The sequence below is a fragment of the Amblyomma mixtum genome, chromosome 3, assembly GCF_055824585.1.
Source record: "Amblyomma mixtum isolate Tamu chromosome 3, ASM5582458v1, whole genome shotgun sequence".
In the NCBI taxonomy this organism is placed as follows: domain Eukaryota; kingdom Metazoa; phylum Arthropoda; class Arachnida; order Ixodida; family Ixodidae; genus Amblyomma; species Amblyomma mixtum.
Window position 1 is genome coordinate 422439286 of NC_143014.1, and position 13721 is coordinate 422453006.

Genomic DNA, 13721 nt, shown 5'->3' on the forward strand with positions numbered 1-13721 from the left:
AAATTGTTTTATCAAACAATACTCAACAAAAGACGATATTAAGGCGAAAGCCTTTAATGTCTCATCGTTGTAAGCAGCAGTTGTCGACAGAAATGTCACTCTTTTCAGTTGGTCGAAACTGTCGTGACGTCACAGTGCGCGAATTTCAAACGGGGCCAATTGTACTTCGGCTAGTAACCAGGCAACCAATTGAAGGGATCGTATAGTGATGCTCCAAGTAAGTGGGACTGAGCTTAGTTAGTTGCTTAATTACTCAATTAGCCTAATTAACGTTTCTAGTCAGGCCATATAAATAAATAAAACCGAGTGAGAAAATGGTCGAGCTCGGGAATCGAACCCCGGTCTTCGGCGTGTGAGACGAGCATGCTATCCACTCCACCATGCCAGCTCGATGGTTCGGGAAGAACAAAGGTGCGTCTAGAGAATACGGTGTCGTCGCTCACTCCCATCCTCCTCCCTTCTCTTCCGGCGAGGTTTAGGGGCTTCGCCCCTTTGGGGCTTCGCCAGCGAAGCTCACGCGCGGCCATTCGAAGCCGAGCCTGGAATGTTCCGTCAACTCGCGGCTGGGTGAAGGCTGTCTAGAACTGAACGCAAACGACCTGCGGCAAGCGGCAGCCACGCTTACGAGGACTTCGTGCTGGACATCCTGCTGAGCGATGTGGACGCCACTGCGCTGTTCGTGTCCGCCGAGCTGGGAACCAGGTGTGGAACTCGTTGCGGTCGCCTTCTGCTCAGCGAAGGTAAGGTGCCATTCATGCCACCAGTGCTCTATCCTAGCGCTTAACGGCAAGGCCGGATCTGAAAATTTGTTCGGCTAGGCATGCCGTTTGAGCCCCTGGGATGACGCTTGTAGAATAAGATGACGCTTACCACGCAGCACCTTATATCAAACTTTGTGAAGTGAAGCTGTTTTCGATGCGATCAACTTCAGCCAAGTCTAGCTCTACCTTTTCTTTGGCGCGCAAATCGATTCCTAGCATGGATTTATTGTCCACGACACTGCGAGCTTGTTCACATTTGGTGTGCTCGGAGACATTGAACAGGTATCCATGCTAGGGGAGGAAATAGGAAGTCCAGGACGACAGGAAGTGTGCATCGTCTTTTTTTTGCCGCAGCTGTCTGGCGTGGCTTGTTTATGTCGAAGACTGCTGCATTTCTCTTACGTGGGGTTAATTAGCTTCAAGGCAGAAGACGTGTGAACGCCTCTTGCAGCTTAATTGCAGGCGGTTGTGTTTTAGTAGCAGCCCTTTAAGATCGTCCCGTATTGTGCAGCCAATTCAAGCTGCAAGCAGGGAATTGCCGTTGGCGTCAGGAACTGCCATCTCCACCTTGGAGCGGTGCAAGATTCATCAGAAAAGAACTAGAGTCTCTGCAGTGATTTGCTCTGACTCGGCAGCTTAAGGCTGCGGCCGTCAATGAAACTTTCTGTCAGTAGTTCCCGGCGGAATACTACAACGAGAATCCGAAATTTGGTGTTCATTTCGGAAAGTTCATAAGATTGCCTTCACAATAGTAAAAAATGCCTTATGCAGAATACAGAGTAACAAGACGGAACGTGTTGCGTAAGTCACGAAAGCACAGCCCGTATTCACATTTTTTTGCTGCTAGCTGTTTCTTTTTTTCTTGGAAATCACGTAGTCTACGGAAGGTGTTCCGTGCAGTCTATTTCATGAACGGGCTCTAAGAGCGGGAGCTACATTTCCGGTGCTAAGATTTCTTGAGCATAGACGGCAACATCATAAGCTTTTACATTGCCGAAATTAGAACCTTTTGCCACGCTTCCGAGGTGAAGTTGGTTGGGATGTAGCCCTGCGGGTGTTTTATATGTGGGCTGGTTTCGGTATAATGGAATGCCTTGTGTCTTGACTTTGCAGATGTGTATTTTGTAATTGCCTATACGTCTTATGTAACGAAACGTTGTAAATATTTACCGCCGTCGTCGAATGAAGGACATTTGGTGTACCACTCGACCATTAAAATGCTGGCTATCGTGCTAAAAAGCATGATTCTTCCTTCAAGCGGGACTACCTGCGCAGGATATACTACATGCGATCGCAGCAGGCTCCCTCCTCGGTGATCGTGGGCGTCAGCTTGGAGTTGGCCTGGTCTCCCGACGCCGACAGCCATGGTGGCTCCTGAGAGAACGAGTTCGTTCAGTTCAGGTTCTACGACAAACGCCCTGTTAAGGACGGCATCAGCAGGAAGCAATCAACACGCACGTGTCGCCTGGATAGTTCCAGAAACCCCTGTCACTCAACGACGCTTGCCTCAAGTCGTTCCGGATTCAGCACGAGGCTAGGGTAGCCTCCTTTGCTACGTCTCCGTGCAGGCCCAGTGGACACAAAAGCGCCCAATTCTCCGGAGTCGGCCCACGTGCGTGGAGTCATCAGCACGTGAACGTTACCGCTCCCTTTTCGCAGTAACCATTGCGAATGTCACGGGCCGTCGTCTCGATGATTGTTCTGCGTACCGAGCACCGCGACGGGCTGGCGGGGGACTTCCGCAACCTTCAAGAACGCCCCCAAAGGACAAAGGCCCACTTCCGCCCTTTTGACGGTCTCGCATTCCGACCCTTCGTGACTGATGTCTTCTGACGGACAGGTGTCAACAGCCCGGGGGAACATTCGTCGCGTCCGAGAACTTCACCTCAACTTTACCTCGAGGGCATCCTTTTCTCCCCGGCTCAACGCGTGACGTGTCCACAGGTGCGGGAGTGGAAGTGTGTGCGCGCGAGTGAGTTTCCGGCCTCACCTGCCCTGGAGTTGACGTCATCATCCTAGGGAAGCTAGGGAAGAAGGATGGTATAAAACTCGCAACGAATGCCGTCGAAGAGCACTTTCCGATCTTCACTCATGTAATTATGTAAATAAACTCAGCCTTATTTTGCCACCTTCTAACTCTGTCACTCTGCGGCACTCCTGTCTTTGGCCTGGAGGTGGGAACGGGCGTCGTGCAGACCGTGGATCCGTCGAGCCGCGACCCCGAGCCGCGACCCCGAACCTCGTCTTCAACAGCCTGCATGCGAAGGCAGCGCCTGAAGCCGACGAACATCTGAACTGTTCGCCAGACAGAACTGACCCCTGGTAAGCAGTTGCGAGTCTAGAACATTACTTCTTACAGTGGCCGGTGGCACTATCCACACCGTTCCTTCGTAATCACCTTCCCTCTTCTGGAGTGCATGTATAGCGTCGGCACATCTGGAGAACCAGGTGATCTTGGTGCCTAATGCCGCGTATGTTTTAATTGTCTAATATATTTATTTATTTATTTATTTATTCGAAATACCTTACAGGCCCATTGGGCATTCTGTAAGGGGGCGAAAAAAATATAATACAGTGCATTAATAACCAAAGGAAACAAAAGGAAACATACAATCATGATAAAAAAAGAAATAAATCTATGCAGTGCATTAATAACGAAAGGAAACAAAGGAGAAACATACAGTCATGATAGACAATATATCAGCAAATTAGTAGAGAAGAAGAACCGACGCGGAAGTAAGAACAGGAAAAGAGGAAAAAAAAACTATACGCGCAACAAAATAAAGCACTACAATAAATGTTAATGTGCTCACCGAACGTGAGGACCACGAGTAAAATAGCGCGATTAAGGCAAACTGCGATTAAGGCAAAATGTTTGATTACGTGCTTTCTCTCTGTCTTCAAAGACATCGGGAACATAGTCTGGCGGCTAAGCACTGATGTTCGAATTTTTTTAAAGCTTCGCGCCATTTATATCTGCCTTTGTCGCGGGTAATTAAAACGCAATCTCAGGCAACATGAACAGATACGATTAATCGCCGGCGCCTTCGTACGCCGTCCGGCTACAAGTTAATCGAGGCGCCTGAACATCCATCGTAACTCTGCTTAATTCCCGCAGCCACATTAGCGCAGTGCTGTCGCGGATCGGCCATGTGACGAAGGAGTGTTCTTAACTTAGTACCAGACATGCATGTGCGTAAATAAATAAACTTATAATCGCAGAGGACAGAAAGACTCACACGGCTTCTTATTTCCTTAAGGCCAAAGAAATCACAACGATAGTCACGCAGCACCGACATGTTCTCGCCGCTTTGATTGGATCCCAGAGTCTTGTAAAAACAAAAAAAAACAAGAAAAACGTGCCAGGCCACCTACTCTGCACTACTCTGCTTCTTGGTTCATTTCGAAAAGGTTTTTTGGCAACAACAATTTTGACCCTATGATTATAATTTACGGTATACACCACCAACTGTACCATAGCCATTTTCGTAAAAGTCGCTCTTGCAGATATCGCTATATTAGGGTGGTTCCCCTGCATGATACCTTAATTCTCGGCATTTTTATTTTCGTATTCTGATGATAATGTGGGAAGGCAGAAAGGATCAAGAGTGACTATTGTTGCTGGTTCTTGCTATAATCTAGTAAATATCTATGTTTAGTTTTTCATTGATTCCTTAAACTTCCCTAAATAAGTATACATATGCCACTATGAAGTAAAAAAAACCCACGTTCACTAGCTGTCATTCAAGAGTACTGCGACCATGTGATGAACGGTACTGGTGCTAAATTTGCTCCCACGGACAATGGAAGGTGCAAATACGGACAAGACGCGCACTGCTATGACTGGCGCTCCGTTGTCCTCGTTTTATGCGCTGTTTATAAACGGTGGACAGAAAGCAAGTCGCGCAAGGCAAACATTGGTTTCTATATCATTGTTGGTGCCTTTGGTGCAGCCCTCAAAGAGGGCACCGCCGATTTATAGACCGTTTACCGCGCGCAGTTCTTCGGTTCGAAACCAGATGGCGTCGCAGGAGCGCTCGGAACACGGCACCGAAGAGGGAGAACTGAGCGGCTCGCCACGACGTGAAGCATGATCATGTTTCTACACCTCAAGTGATCCACTCTTTTCCAACCGTATCAGCCAGAACACTGCCTTTTGGAACCGAACCATCGGACGCAGCAGAGCAGCCTTCGCGGCGAGGTGCGCGCCGAGCAATCAGGAGGCGTGTAAAGGTGGCGTGAACACGTGATCAAAGATGGCAGCTCCCATGATACGGTGCCGTAAAGCTCTATACATGCAATGTGGCTCACAAACGAGACGTGCATACTTTTCAAACGGCAATACTCTCGTATATACTCCAAGGGAATGAACTTGCCGAATACAGTCACAAATTAATTTACTTCTCCAGGGGCACTCGGGACAGCTTCTGGCACACACACCACTCTACGACACAAACTTGCGAATTCTGCGATAGATGCTTTTCATTCACTTTCTTGAAGAGTTACAAAGGTTTGGAAATATCCACCGACGCAAATTGCCTAAAAGAAAAAGTTATTCTACCAACGCGAGGTTTTCAAACCTAGGAGCATGAGATTTCTTATCCAACAATTTCATTCCCACTCTTCATGTAACTGTTGCAACAATGCGAGGAGTCCTTCAAAACCGGATAATAGTCGTATATTCGTCCTTTCCCCCTTTTCCTATCCACAACTTCTCCCCAGAGGCACTATATATGTCCATTAGAAATCTTTGGTAGAGCAGAAGGTATTGAGATCTGATTTATCAAATATTGTGTTTAACCTCCACGTGCTAATCTTTGCAAGGCGGACGCTGCGTATTTCAAAAATAGGTGACAGTGTGCTTTTAAAGGCTTAAGACTCACTCACGGCACCAGTGCCGACGGCGGCACCATTTGTCTCGCAGAAACACCCGCATACGATCAGTACAACTACTGGTGTAAAGAATAAGGAATGTTTATTCGGTTAATTATCCAAAAAGATTATTATAAGAGATATTACAAACTCGCTACAGTTAAGATTGTGTGTGAGTGCGCATGTTGGCACTGAACGACGCGACCTTTTATGCTTGATGTTAAGTGGTGCTGAGGTTCCCGAGTAGACCTTGTCCCGAGACTGGAGCTTGTCCGTCGTGTCAACTACACCAAGCATGTTGCGGGCACGGTCCACAGGCAACGCGATGCGTGTCTTGTACCGGAGGCCCGCTGAAATGTTCACAAGACGGAAACGGCAGGACTCACCTCATGACTCACCGCCATGACACTTTCACTGTTGTCACATCACCTATACTTACCCAATGGGCACTATTACTCCCATGGATGTCCTGTGGACATCTTAAGACGTCCAAGGGAGTTTTGTTTACCATTGGGTACATTTACTCGCTTAATAGGGTTAATTGGTTTGGGAACAAAGAGGGTTCAGCTTAAGTTAAGGACAACGCAGCGAGCTATGGAAAGAAAAATGATAGGTGTAACGTTAAGAGACCGGAAGCGGGCAGCATGGGTGAGATAACAAACACAGGTTAATGACATCCTAGTTGAAATCAAGAGGAAGAAATGGGCTTGAGCAGGGCATGTAATGCAAAGGCAAGATAACCGCTGGTCCTTAAGGGTAACGGAGTGGATTCCAGCAGAAGGCAAGCATAGCAGGGGGCGGCAGAAAGTTAGGTGGGCGGATGAGATTGAGAAGATTGCAGGGATACGGTGGCCGCAACTGGCAAAGAACAGGGTTAATTGGAGAGACATGGGAGCGGCCTTTGCCATGCAGTGAGCGTAGTCAAGCTGATGGTGACTCGCACAATACATGGACTTCCGTAATGAAAACACTCGGTTATCTGTAACTTCAAGCTCTGAGCCAAGGGAAAGGTGGCATGAACAGTTGGCGACAAAGGTCTCTGAACTGCATGCACCATAAACAAAGCCGATAGCCCTATTATCAGCCATTGGCTGGAGACCACACTTGAACAGGCAAAAGTCAAAACCCTTTTCTTTAATATGTGGTAGCGAAATTATGTGATTGTAGACAAACATGGCTCTATGTGCCTAAACTGCATTCTAGGCATCCTAGAGACTTTGGTCCCCAATAATACAAATGAGCTGCGGCACAGCTGAGTGGCATTGGGAGGCCACCAAAATGCCAGACCAGACGTAGCTTACCCACCCAAGTTACTATGTGTGGTCGCAGCTCCCACACCATCGTTACAGTCTATGGAGATTGCGCAGAACACTTCAATTTTGTACACTGCAGACAACGAACTTCCCACAGGGAATTTTACAAATTTGCACGGTACCGAAATTCATATCAGCCATGTGTCACTGAGATTCTACTCTAACCGGTAAACTCAGTGGCGGGATCTTTTCTTCTGTTTAGTGAGAAAGCGCGGCTTCGCCAGCAAAGCTGAAAAACCTGGAGTATGTGTGAAGGCTCAACCTTTGACCTTTGATGGAGTACTGCAGGCACAGGCCATCAACAAAAACAGCTCAAAGACCCTTGTCCTCCCTTATGTGCACATGGTGTACCGCCTTCAAAAAGCGTGACTCTTGCACTATGAACCAGCAGCAACTACGCGACACACTAGCATTGTTACTCCAATGTCACACATGCACTAGAAACCATTCGACTTACCAACTGCATTTCGGTAGACAGCGAGAAGCAGTGAGCGGAAGAGATCCAGGGTCAATTGGAACCCAGCATTGGACAAGTCCTGGTATGGCAGCAGCAACTTAGACCACACTGACAGCACTTCAATGGCACTGGACTCCTGGACAAGCGCATCAGTGAACTCAAGGATCATGTCCTGTTGCAGCCGCAGGAACGTATCCGTCGTCACGCCCAGCTGCTCGAGGATGGTGATCAGAGGTCGGTTCAAGGTCACTGACCCTGGAAACGAAAGGAAATAGGAGACCTGCCACTCAGATTGCCAAAATCAGGCTATCCACAAAGACATGAACCACCAAGGTCACCCGAGCAGCAGCGTTCGGGAGCAGTCAAGACATACAGTACCCAGCGGACAAGAAGCGCAGGGCACTGGAGAACAAGGCAGATCACGGCTAGTACAAAGACGTGGCCCAATGACCATCAAATGGTTCACTGCAGAGACTGCGCCACGTTTAGCTGTGATATGCACACCACACTGGTGAGGGATTTTTGGAACGCGCGTGTTGGCAGTGGTGCGTCGGACAGCGGAGCACCGTACGTGCCAGCCCCACGTTGCGAGTGGTGTGCGCGAGGCAGGCACGAGGAGCGTAGAGCTACGTGTCAGCAAACCGCAGTGTTGAGGAAGGCATAGCAGCACAAGTCTGGTCATTCAAGCGTGGAAGTGGCAGCTGTCGGACGTTGGATCCGAGCTGCCGGTGGCTTCCCTTGAATCATCAACTCAAGACCATCGAGTCCCCATTCAAGCGAGGAAGTGGCAGCTGTCGGACGTTGGATTCGAGCTGCCAGTGACTTCCCTTGGATCATCGACGCAAGATCATTAAGCCTCATTCAAGCGTGGAGGTGGCAGCCGTCAGACTTCGGGTCTGTGCTGCCGTGGACCTCCCTTGAATCAACGACGCAGGCCTACTGCGATCGCCACTTTGCTGCCACGGCTTCCTGGGATAGGCTGCACAAGCCTACGGTGTTTGCGGAACGCCGTCGACAGGACCTGGCTACAGTTTTCCTGCTGCAGCTGCCCAGTTCTTGGGGGCGACTGACAAGAGTTCGTCAGCGTCTTCCGTGTCATCTCCGTTCCTCATCTCCTGGCTTTCTACCACTGCCTCTCTGGACGCAACGCCAGCGACGCATCGCAACTCGCCAATCCGCGTCTGTGCTACCTGCAAGGCCTTCCCGCTCCACCTGGGACGCTTTGTATCCGGTGAACTCTCTCCTTTTTGTCTCTAGTGTTGTACGCGTTTCTAGTGTGTGTTTTCCTTGGTGTTTTCGTTTCTTTTATTGGCTCCTTTCCTTTAAAATATAAACACGGCTTCATTTTGTTTTGTTTGATTTCTCTGTTCTTTTCTTCGAACTTGCAGGAGAAAGCGTTCCCCTCCAGCAGTCGGGGACGCGTCACCCCAATTCGTGACATTAGCACAAGTTATCTCAACATCCAAGCACTGCAATAATTGTTTGATACCTAAAATGAAGTCAGTACCCCCTTGCTGTAATATCCTACAGCGCGATGCAGGTAACTAATAAATAAATAAATAAATAAATAAATAAATAAATGCATCAGGCTTGTGAAGGTTTAGAGTTTGATATGCCAAGTACCCTCCCCCCTTTTCCAACAATAAAATTGCCTTGGGGCTATGTGCCTGGCTTCGGTGGATGTCAATGAATTATTACACCGTCATGTCTTATCTCTACTAGAGATGCACATAGACAGATGCCTTTTGATATGCACAGTAAAACTCATTGCAGCTCACCCCTTATGTATAATGCCCCCAAGAAGGGCCTTTTAAGGAAATAAAAATGAAATGAAATGAAAGCGTGCTCGCAAAAAGACAGTCAAAGAAGCCGATACTCACGCGGTGCCGAGATCTTGATCACCTCAAGGTACTCTGAGCTGGTGCATGGAACTTGCGCTTGCTTGGACGCAGGCACAGCAGTTTGGAATCCGACAGCGTGGGATTAACACAGAGCATGCCCTTGGCGCCTGCATACCGGATCTGGATTGCTGAAGGGTGGTCGTTCAGCTTCAGGATCTTGTACACCTGCACGACATATTCGGGTCAGAGACTCGCAATACCAGTTGCCAGTGGCAAAGTAGCGGATGATTCCCATGGACGTCGTCGCAGCCACACAACTCGGCCATGACTCTGTCCGTCCGTCCGTTACATGAAACGTTTGTGATTTGTGGTGTTTACACCAGATGGCGCCACACAACCAAGCGTGCTAATCACTATGCTATGCCAACTCCCTGCCAACGCATATGCAGTTCTCCTTGTCTAGTGTAAGGGCGCTGGACAGTGTTACGGGAATTTAGCCTCATCGCACTTTACATCACCATAGTGCCCCCTCAAAACTTTTGCCCTTTGAAGCTGGACTTGATGAAAGCTCTCCCTCTGGTTGTCTGAGCTGAGATCACTCGGCACACTGCTTTCACAGACTAAAATGTCAGAAGACTGTGCTAATGCAGAACTGGAAAAGGAAAGATGAAACAACAATTCTGCCTTTATACTAGTTCGTTTTTGCCAAGGAATCAAGTCACCCGAAATTGATTGAAGTTCTTTGTACACTCACTGTGACAAGTTTATGGAGCGCAACTTTAACAAAAAAAAAACATTTTGAATCTAGGGCGCACTGCTTGAGAATTTAATGGTTCACTGCTCAATTAACACACGTAAAATTATACTGTATACCATATTTACTCGGCTCTAACGCGAATTTTTTTGCCCGAAAAACTCTTATAACAATGACATGCAGGTTAGAATTAGAATTGAGTAAGAAAATGAAACTATGCAAGAAACAACCCCCCCCCCATTTTTTTCTTTCTTTCTTTATTCAATACTGCAAACCTTGCACAGGTCCAAGCAGGTGTGGAAAAAGATAAACAAAGCAATACAAATGAAGGCAACGAAGCTATTGTAATTGACATCACAAAAATTGTGGTTTGGTATTGCTGGTGCACTGATACAGTAAAGGCTCGTTAACTCGACCCCCGCCAATTAGGAAATACAGATTATCCGAACAGCTTGCACAGTCCCGTCCAGTGCCCATGGAAGTCAATGGCATCAGACGCTCACTAATTCAGATGCCGTGTATCTCACATCAGTTCCTTCGAACCGCTTCACTAAAGGAGGTGCGTCCAGGTACGGCTGGCACGGAACTGAATTGCATGCTGTAGAGTTGCCCACGCACCTTTGATATTTGTCCAACGGAAGGCAGGATGAAAAATGGACGGCCCCTGCCTCTGAGACCAGTCTAACGCTTAGTTTCATTTGCGCTTTCCTGAGCTCAGTGCCAGCACTCAGCAATGGCGGCCGTCGACCGTACATCAGCCAGCCAACTGAACACAGGGGTGCACTGTTTAGGGCATTGATTGGCACCTCTGCGCGTTTCTCCCACTTCCAACCACGTGATTCTTCACGTGTGCCAAAACTGTGCGCTCGTCAAGCACCGTTTGTTCTTTGTGCAAGAAGCATAAAAATCTGGGCGTATTGCGACTGAAGACAATCTACCTTTCTTTGACCGTGAAAACTGGGTGTGTGTTACAATCAAGGTATTTTCTGCCTTTTCTCTTTTTCTGCCTCAATTAGATCTGCGTTCCATGACTTATGTCTTGAATTTTTTGCTCACTGTGTTGTAGTATTTTGCCCGCATACATACAGCTGTGAAAACGACTTAGGTTGTTGTCTTTCCTTCATGATCTTTTTTTTAGTGCTCTAGGACTAGAGCCCCCCCCCCCATGTTGATTTCGCCATTGTGAGTCTGTTCGGTACCACCGTGCTCCCCATAGCAGGTGGCAGTTCAATTCATGACTTGTGTCGAGAGGTTGCTCGGGAAGAGCAACCTGGGTCACACAAGCCCCACCAGTGGCAGCACCTGCCACCAGGGGGCAGTGGCGCACCGCTTGATCGCTGCACCACTGTGGCAGGAGCTGTGTGAGGACTCCCAGGGATATATGAATGTGAAGCAGAGAATGACTAATTCGGCATATATATGGGCAACAAACCATTAACACATCAAGCCTACTTGATCTTGAAAACAGAGTCTCAAACCGAAACCAAACTGCTAGCACACCTAATCCGTATTCGACCCAACTAAGCTAAATTGTCTGCACTTTTTTTTTCACACTTCCTTCCAGACGTAATACATACACATCAAATTTCATACGGCTTTTAAATCTGCAATTGCAGCCTACAACATACCCATAAAGCTCTCCGCAGTTGTATGACCAATATCTATGCAGCATCATTGTTGTACTTTTGAGTGTTGTGTACAGGCGTGTCTGTCATCTCTTCTTGCTCAGGTCTTGAGGCGCTCGTGAGTCTGAAATGAGCAGTGTCTGCCAGCTACAAGGACACCTCGCCACATTGGTAAGGGTTAACGAATTGCAGCCAGAAGAACCGCTGCGTAGCGTCCACCAGCAATCAGACACCCGCCAAGCAACAAAACCTTGAAAACACCACCCTTCCACCATGCCCTACAGGTAATGGCGACACCGACTTTCAACAAGACTCACCCCTCTACACAGCAGGCAGGCATGGTGAAGACCTTAGCGCCCATACCCAATGGACAATGAAACTCCCACGAATGTCCTTCGGACGTCTAAGATATCCGAAGGATGTCCAAGAGAGTTTCAATCCCCATTGAGATACCAGTACAGCACCCGCAAGTCACAATAACCATCTGCTCACATTTACACCGAGGAGAACAGATACGCTGACGCTGTCTCAGAAATTTCCCACAAAATGCTACCCAGTGGCACACAGGCACCACCACCATGGCAAGGCATCTCTGACAAACCCATGCATCGGTCAAGTGCACAATGGCGACAAGCAGTGCGATGGCAGAGGAGCGGTGCAACCAACACACAGGCCCCATGCTGGTGAAACAACTGGGTAGAGACGGGCAGTGCTCTGTGAACGATCCTTGCGTCGGTCGCTTGCCAAAACGACCGATGCAAGGTGATCACATCGGCATCGTGCGTACAACTATCGGGCACGTGGCGGGCAGACAGATGCCACAGCACTACACCATTCAAGCAGGCATCGGAACAGTTACCGTCGGCGAGGGCACCGCTGATAACCGATGTCAGCTCGTGATAATCCAAACTCTACCCATTCATAAGTATAGTGTTTCGTTTCAGAGTCCTTAAACTTTGGCTGCTTCACGAGGTTGCAAGCGCACTTTTGTTATACTAGCTCAATTCAAGCTCTGGTCTCTGCAAAACTTCTTTAGGCAAAGTACCATATATGCTCTCGTAATGAACCCACTCGCATAACGAATCCTTCGCCCACTTCTGCTGTCCAGAATTTACTTTTTTTTTTTAGACTTTAGCTCTTTGTAGCGGGTTCCTCAGTTTTTGTGCAGTTTAACACGACAGAAGGAATCAGTTATTTAGCCACGAAAGACTTCAATTTTGCCTCGCGGCACTTTAAGCCACATCAGCAGCATCGTAAAGGCAACCGACTCAAGTTACACCCGCCTCCAATAGAAGGTGCCATTGGTACCATATGAGTAGGGGTTAGACATTGCGGTTTAAGGTATGTCACCACCTTTGAAAAAGCGCTTTTTTTGGAAAAATGACATTTTTTCTTTTTTATATTTTGGGAATCCCAAAACATTCAAAAATATTTTGCAGCAAGAATAATGTTCGTATCTTAGTTTGTTAAAAAGTTATAGCCAACTTTCGAACAGGTGGTGAACAGTTCTAAAACCGAAACTAATGTGGTTTGGTAACAGAAAATGATAACTCGGCAATAATCAGCGGCGTATATTGAAAATTTTTTGTTTTGTTTTGGTCTATATGTAAAAGATTACTCAAAGGCAATTTTTAAGGCTTATTTTGTTCTTTAAACATTGCTTTAAATTTCCGCAAGGGGGATGCATGAGGCTACAAGCGTCTGAGTTGTTTGCTTCGCGCTATCGCTTTGAATGCTACCGAATTCGTCCTTCAGTGATGGCAACAGAAGTACAGCAGATATTTTGAGGGAAGCAGGCATCGAATCTGGCCGCCACACTCTCCTACCATGTTGCACCAGTGACCATTACCATGTGATGAAGGCCCAACGTCAATCAACGGGTGAGGCAAAACATCTCTGCAAAAAAAGGACGGGCAGCAACAAATGCCAAAAGAGAGCTCACATCAGCTAAGGAGGGCCCTAGCTATGAACCTGAAGGATTTTAACGTCCTAGGGCATGATGATCTTCTTTCTACAAGGATTGAAAAACTTTAATCTTGTTTTTCTCAAAACTTTATTTCTTGCACTTTCGTGTTGCGCAAACAGTCATAACTTCGAA

At 47.6% G+C, this 13721-nt stretch overlaps 1 pseudogene across 1 annotated transcript in view; it reads right to left on the reverse strand.

The window, feature by feature from the left end:
* LOC149357898 (uncharacterized) overlaps positions 1-13721 on the reverse strand; it is a 40381-nt pseudogene that overhangs the window by 3875 nt on the left and 22785 nt on the right. Inside the window, exons 8-10 of the transcript XR_016291900.1 lie at positions 9284-9469; positions 7404-7658; positions 5839-5983 (exon numbers count right to left, since the gene is read on the reverse strand). The product of XR_016291900.1 is annotated as an uncharacterized LOC149357898 (transcript). The remainder of the gene's footprint in view (positions 1-5838; positions 5984-7403; positions 7659-9283; positions 9470-13721) is intronic.